This window comes from Helianthus annuus, chromosome 16, assembly GCF_002127325.2.
Source record: "Helianthus annuus cultivar XRQ/B chromosome 16, HanXRQr2.0-SUNRISE, whole genome shotgun sequence".
NCBI lineage: Eukaryota > Viridiplantae > Streptophyta > Magnoliopsida > Asterales > Asteraceae > Helianthus > Helianthus annuus.
In genome coordinates this window covers 138370624-138377504 of record NC_035448.2, presented here as the reverse complement: position 1 = coordinate 138377504, position 6881 = coordinate 138370624, and the positions used below count along the sequence as shown (strand labels likewise).

General features: G+C 35.1%; 2 long non-coding RNA genes across 4 annotated transcripts; both read left to right on the top strand.

Moving 5' to 3' along the window:
• Positions 1–556: 556 nt before the first annotated feature.
• Positions 557–3626, top strand: LOC110917317. Of its 3 annotated transcripts, none has more exons than XR_004883626.1 (9): positions 557–581; positions 691–750; positions 857–948; positions 1422–1505; positions 1906–2113; positions 2219–2328; positions 2432–2478; positions 3184–3355; positions 3444–3626. It is a non-coding gene; the product is annotated as an uncharacterized LOC110917317 (long non-coding RNA). The 3 variants fall into 3 exon arrangements; XR_002580474.2 differs by having other exon boundaries at positions 1063–1505; XR_004883627.1 differs by having other exon boundaries at positions 558–581; positions 691–712; positions 1063–1505.
• Positions 3627–4536: 910 nt separating this feature from the next.
• Positions 4537–5021, top strand: LOC110918572. The gene is made up of 2 exons (XR_002581419.2): positions 4537–4648; positions 4777–5021. It is a non-coding gene; the product is annotated as an uncharacterized LOC110918572 (long non-coding RNA).
• The last annotated feature ends 1860 nt before the right edge of the window (positions 5022–6881 follow it).

Genomic DNA, 6881 nt, shown 5'->3' with positions numbered 1-6881 from the left:
CGGTTTGCACTCTAGCTTGGATTCCGCACTTGCTAGTGCGTTAAACATAACAAGGAATAGGTTTAACCTCAACCTCCGAGGGACCTACAAATGTTTTATTCGACATGTTTACCTTTGTAAATTGTTTGGAAACCATAACTTGAATTTCTTTCTAATGTCTTTTTTTCTTTGTCTTGATAAATATGAAAATGGAATTGCTGGCGCATAGTAACGGCTGATGAGTATGATCATGCTGAGTTATGTTATGTAAGTTTTCTTGAATCTATATTTATTTTTATTAATTTTTTTGTTTATTTTTCATTTTATATTATTCATGTTTAAGTTTTTTAAATAAGATGGTTTTTAAATGCAAATTTTTAGCCACGTACACTATTTTGTGCCACTTTTCGGACTAATTTTGACATTTTTGGTACCGAACTGTACCACACGGTATTTATACGGTACCGGTACCCACTTTTGGAAATCTTTGGTATCGATACGATTGGTACCGAGCTTATCCCTAGACTATTATAGGTATCTTACGGAGTTTAAGTTTGGTGATGACAAAAAAAGTAGTTGATCTGTCACTAAAGGCTTATCAAGTAAGTTGTTTATTTATTTATTTATGGAGTAAAATGTCAATTTCGTCCCTGGGGTTTGACCAGTTTGTATGATTCTATATACTTTGTAACGTGTATTATTCGAATGCAGGAAAATGGACTGTTGTAAATCGGTACAGAATTTGCCGAACCGTGTACATAAATATGATATGTAATTATAAATAAAGAATTTGCAATTACGATATGTATTTATTTGTTATAACTTTTTATTTCAGTTTTATTTTCTTCAGGTTTTAATGTTTGTACACTTTTTACAGGGCACGGAAAGGCTACTCTGTTAAGAAAGGTCTTAATTATGCCCCAAAAGAAGGAAGCCTGCCACCGATTTAAGAAAAGAAAATCTTCAAAGGTATTATAATGTCTTATTTTAATTAATTAAGTGATGGATGCTCTTATTATTTTGAAGGAAAAACAAGATGCTCGAATGCTTATGATACTTGCATTTTCTATTTTGTTTGTCAAGTTACGCTCTCGATCCTACGGATGCTCTTACGTAATCCTCATGTGGTTAAGTATGTCTTTCAATATCATTTGAATCTACAATTCCTTATTATGATGAAAAGTTAGGGTTTATGTGTTCTTTTAGCGATTAATTGAGTATATAGTTTCAAATTTACGCTTATTTTGCAATGATTTATGCTTCAATTTGTTTAATTACCGATTTTTTGTTTGTATATTCGTGATTAAATCGAAGAGGTCAGATTTAGGGTTTTGATGAGTATATTAGTTCGTTTTGCCAGATTTATGCTTCTATTTCGTGATTATTTATGCTTCAGTTTGTCTGTATAATGATTATTTGTTTGTATTTTTGTAATCAAATAGAAGAGGTCCATTTCACGTTTTTGTTTGAGGTGAAGAGGTCAGATTTATGCTTCAGTTTGACTATATACTGGTGCTGAAACTTTGGTAAACTTCCTAATCCTTTTAGTTGATGTTTAACCCAATTTTTATATCATTTATTCTGTTTTAAGACTTGTGTGTCTACGTTCAAATACTTAAACTGGACTATTAATATGCCCAGGAGTCATGGATTACTATTGCAAGTGGTTAACTTGGTATTATCCATATATTAATTTTAGAACCTTGTGAACAGTAAAGTCTGCCACATGGCACACTCTCATTAGCTCTTTATTTTATCTTTCCTTTTTTGTTTGTGTGTAAATATTTATTTTGTTTGAAACTAATCATATTTGTTCAGCTGGTAAATTGGTTCTGTATTGGTTATTACGCTCCACTAATGCACGTTCGATCCCTGGTGTTATTAATTTTCCTTCCCCTACCCTAAATCGAACGATGGTTTCCACAGGTGGTGACGTCTCAAGTTTCAGGAGCCGAGCGCTACCAATTTTGGAGCGGAAAAATCCGTTGTGTTCGTCGTCATTGACCAATCATTGGCTCCCTGTTTCTCACATAAAAAAGCTCCACCAAAATCTCCCAAACGTCGTAATTATCCCCAATCGCGGCATCATTGTTGAGTTGAATACGTTAACAACCGATGGGTTGGTCGGTCACAGGTAATTCCCCTCCTTCCCTTTTACGTTTATTGTTTAGGGTTTTTGTTGATCTCGATAATTACCGTACTTTTTATGTTGTATTGATCTCGATATTTACAATTGCAGGGTTTCACTCCGGCTATGGCGATGATGCAGAGTTACAGAGGCTGCACTGGTGAAGATCAGGTTTGCGACGACGTTTGTGGTGGTCAGATGTGCTCCTGTGGTGATTTAAGGTATAATTGTTCCTCTTGAGTATGTTTTCCGATTATACTCTTATTCCATGTGTTTGATTTGTTTTGTAATTTAAATATGTTCTTTTGGTTTGATTTCTCTCAGATGAGACAACTTTGAGCAGAGTTTCGCGCTGTTTCCAGAAAAGATGGGTAGGGTTTCAGTCTTTTTAGCTTTATTAAATGATTTGTTAATTAGTGTTGAAAGTGTTTTGGTTATCAATACATATCGACCCATTAGCAAAATTATTTGATGTTACCGATTTGATCCATTTAGCGATGAAATATAACCTAAATCTGTTACATCTGAATTTATAAATTATAAATTATGGCTATCGCTGTGATCTTGAAGTTAGCATTTATAAAAATAAAACAGAATGTATAACATGCTTATATGTTCATTCCTGCAACCTAAGGTGTCAATAGTGGTTATACACTTTCTAGATAGAAACATGTAAATTGTCTTGTAAAGTTTAAAGTTGGAATTTTATTTTAGCATTTTTTTCTTTCAAAAAGAATCTAGAAAAAGCCTTTGAATTTGCAGTATGGTTTAAACTTAACTTCTCAAACTGATTTGTTTAAAGTCTATATTCAAAAAAGCTATTTTTCCATAATTTTAACTCTGCTAACCATTTACTGCAAATCGATTGGCAGTAGCAACAACTGAGAGAATGAATTTCTCTTCATGTGCACAAAATGTCTTCTCATATAGTGCTTCACCGAAAATCACACATAAATCATAAGACTGATACATAGAAACCGCGATGCTTTTCCGTATTTCAATCTATTTTTTAGGTTTATATTATCCCCAATTAAAGTAGATTAGATCATCACTTATTGTTTGTAGTTGTATTACAGGTATTTGGATCACAAGAACAAGGAACCGCGACACGATATGCCGGTAATGGCGACAAAGAGGTGTCAATGGTTTGGTTCTTGGGCGTTTAATGGTTGTAGACGGCTGCAAGAGCCGAGCTATCAGTGATTGGCAATTGAAGACGACGGTTGATGTGCATCTCCGACGAATGGGGTAAGTTCTGGTATCCTATGGTTCGTTTACACAGTGGTATGTGGTTGTGAAGGAACTGACCCAACAATGATTTTGGTGCCATTGCTAGAGTGATGGGCCGAATATATTCCAAGATACACCAAACACCACCTCCTTTAATCACTGCTGCTCGGCAGCCGGAGAGCGCCTCCGGCGCCGGCAATCATCACCGCCGCCTGTACTCATTGCCACGGCCTCGACAACTTATTGATGGATTAGGACGGAAGACAAGTAAGTTATTCTCTGTTACAATTAAGTGAGTTTATAGAGCAGTCTCCGTTGCGATGTTCAATTTGGATAATTTCGTTGTTCAAACTTATTTATTTAAGATCTGGAGTATGTATTTGTTTTATCCTTCTGTTAAAAAAGTGTTAAAAATGTTTTCTCTGATGCGTATGCATTTGAACTTAAATACACCTTTAATTAAACTATGCAACTAACTTTCGTCCTAACATGGGTTTCATTTTGTTCATCTGCCTTCTTTTCTTTTCTTGAAAGATTATGATCATCAAGATATTTCTTTTTTTTACTTATTTTGAAAAAGTTTACGTTATTAAAATTTGCAAAAAATATAGAGATACGCATGTTTACGTTATCAAATGTGATTGGCCAAGAAATCCCCCCTTCAGCATGTTTTAAAACACGCCAAAAAAAATCTAGGCGAAAACACGCCCGAAAACGGCCATGGAGGTGGGCAAGGGGTGGAATTGGGCGTTATTGGGCAATATTTTTGAGAAAATGACGCCCACTACGGGTGGTCTAATGATCAAAATGTAAAATAAGAAACACGTGTTAAAGAGCTAACCAATCTATACTATACTGGTTCTATGACTATCTATCTTTCCTTCCTTTACTTGCTTACAACCTTAAACGACAGATTTTGTAGGTTTTTTTCACAGGGATTCACTTCTCATGTGGCTAACACCACCCCTGCAACCACAGGAGGCAAGAAGTCCTTGAATTTCAACTGCCATAGAGATGCATAGGGTTAAGAAGAAGAAGGTTGCTCAAAAATAAAGCAAGAGAAACAACTAAACTAGCATGGTAATATTTATTTGCAACAACTTTCAGTATAAGCCAATTAAATTCTGTCCAAATTTGTGATGCACTCTGCAGATTCTATGATCACATATTCTCATCGACAAGTCGATTTTGTTGGCTGGGGCACAAAAAGAAGGCCTTACACGGTGTGCCCCAAATGCAGTCAATCTATACCTGAAGTTGCACTGAATGGTTTTGCTCGCGTAGCGGGCAGCAGGGGAAAGCAAACATAATGTAAGTGACGCGCTTTTTAATCCCAATTCCACGCTTCTAAATTTGTTAATCCTAATTCCAAGCCAAAAAAAAAAATCTACACAAACATACAATACAAATATTGACACCAGGCATATGTTCACTCACAGATTAAGATCCACCATCGAAAAGACCAGGTAAAGGCGGGCTGGTGGAGTAAAGCTCGATTTGCTAGAGACGTGTAACCAAATATAAATTATAGGTACGTTATTGTGGTAAAATTAGAGCTATCTAACCAAATATTTTAGCTATTACATTATTTGTCTCATTGTAGTTTACTAATTTATTATTACTTCAACGGTTATTTAATTCAAACGATTACTTCAATAAATTAAACTTATTCATTTGTGTTTTAGTCCACCCGCGAACCTCGCGGGTTCTTAAACTAGTTAAAGATAAAAAAGATACTCGGTTTTATGGTGCAAGTTTAAAAAAATGTCGTATAAAAAAATTATCGACTTATAAAAAAATGAGAGGGAATATGTATGTGTATTGCATGTGGATAGAGAAAGTCAACAAATAAGTTTTTCCAAGAATACCAATACACTACACTTTTTCAATTTGGCCGATAATTTTTAGCGCTGTAAACGAGCCGAGTCGAGCTGAGCTAGACCTAGCTCGAGCTCGGCTCAAACTCGATTCGAGCTGACTCGGCTCGAGCTCGATTTTCAAATCGAGCTAGATTTGAGGCTCGAGCTCGACTCGATTAGAATTCGAGCTAGCTCGGCTCAGCTCGATCTAGCTCGAACTAACAAAAAAACGCAAAATTTACTACTTAAAAATGAATTTCTTCATAGACTAAGGGCCATAATTGCGATTTAATTTAACCATATGGCTAAATATGCAAGTATAAATAGTTAATTCACTTTGTACATTGTCTTTAACTTCTTTTATAGGGGAAATACTCTCTTAGTTTTTGTTTTCTAAGCGATGTGGGACAAAAAAATGAAGGATGTAAACCTTATCGAGCCAGCTCACGAGCCGAGCCAGACCAAGCTCGAGCTCGGCTCGTTTACAAACCGAGCCGAGCCGAGCTAGCTCGTTAACTACCGAGCCAATTTCGAGCCGAGCTTTCTTCGAGCGAGCTGCGAGCCACGAGTTTTTTGAACACCCCTAATAATTTTACATCAATCAACTTGTATACTCGTTCTAATCAAAAGCCCTAAAACATCGGTTTGTAATTTGGAAAAGAAGTTAACTCCGTTAAGTTATTTTTAACGCAGACTATTATCGGGCAAAAGTGGACTAGTTCGGATTATTATCGGCAAAAAATTGCGTTGGGATTATCATCGGCCAAATTGAGAAAGTTAGGATTATTTAAATCCAATTTGCTTTTATATATATATATATACACACACAAACACATCTAAACTTAAAGTTTAGTGTGCAAAAAATAATATTTTTTTTTTGAGTTAAACAAGACATATTTATGACAAGCTTTGAAAACACTGTCGTGTTCAGATTCATGTGTGTGTCGGGTTTGCCACATTAACCCACAAACACGACTCGTTTAGCAGCTCTATCTTTACTCATCTTAATTAGGTCACACTTACCTATATGTGGTTTAGTATTTTTTGTAACTGTATCTTATTTAATATTTGTATATATTTTAACCTTATAGTTACTAAATCACACATCAACGATTTAGAATTTTAACTGGGGAGAAGCAGTTACCATTTTCAAGAAGATAATTTGCATAGATAGGATAAAATGCCAATACATAACAAAGTGTTCGTTTAAGAAGCGCATAAAAATCTAAGTGTTGCATAGAAATGCAATTGCTTACATAACCTACTTATGAAATCGACTGAAATTTTCCAATGCAGCAACCAACTATTAGCAAGAAGTTAAAGGGGATTGGGATATTAGCATTGAACTAATAAAAGTTTTCAATAATTACCATGGGTGGAGATACAATAGAAAGTTTATTTGGCTAGGAAGGATAGGAAGTGATCTTAACCATCCATTAAGTTAATCAAGGGCTAAGATTAAATCAGGGAAATTGAAAGAAAAGAGGCGCGTGAGTTTGTTCAATGGCATTCTAGTCAATCCAAGCCAATAGTTTCTCTCTCCTCCAATTCCCCCCCCCCTTTTTTAAACGTTAATAACTCTTTCATACGACATTATTTTTTTATAAAAATTGCACCAAAAAAACGAGCGTTTTTTTATCTTTAAAACGAGTATACTATTGCTATATTTTAAAAAAAAAAATTTA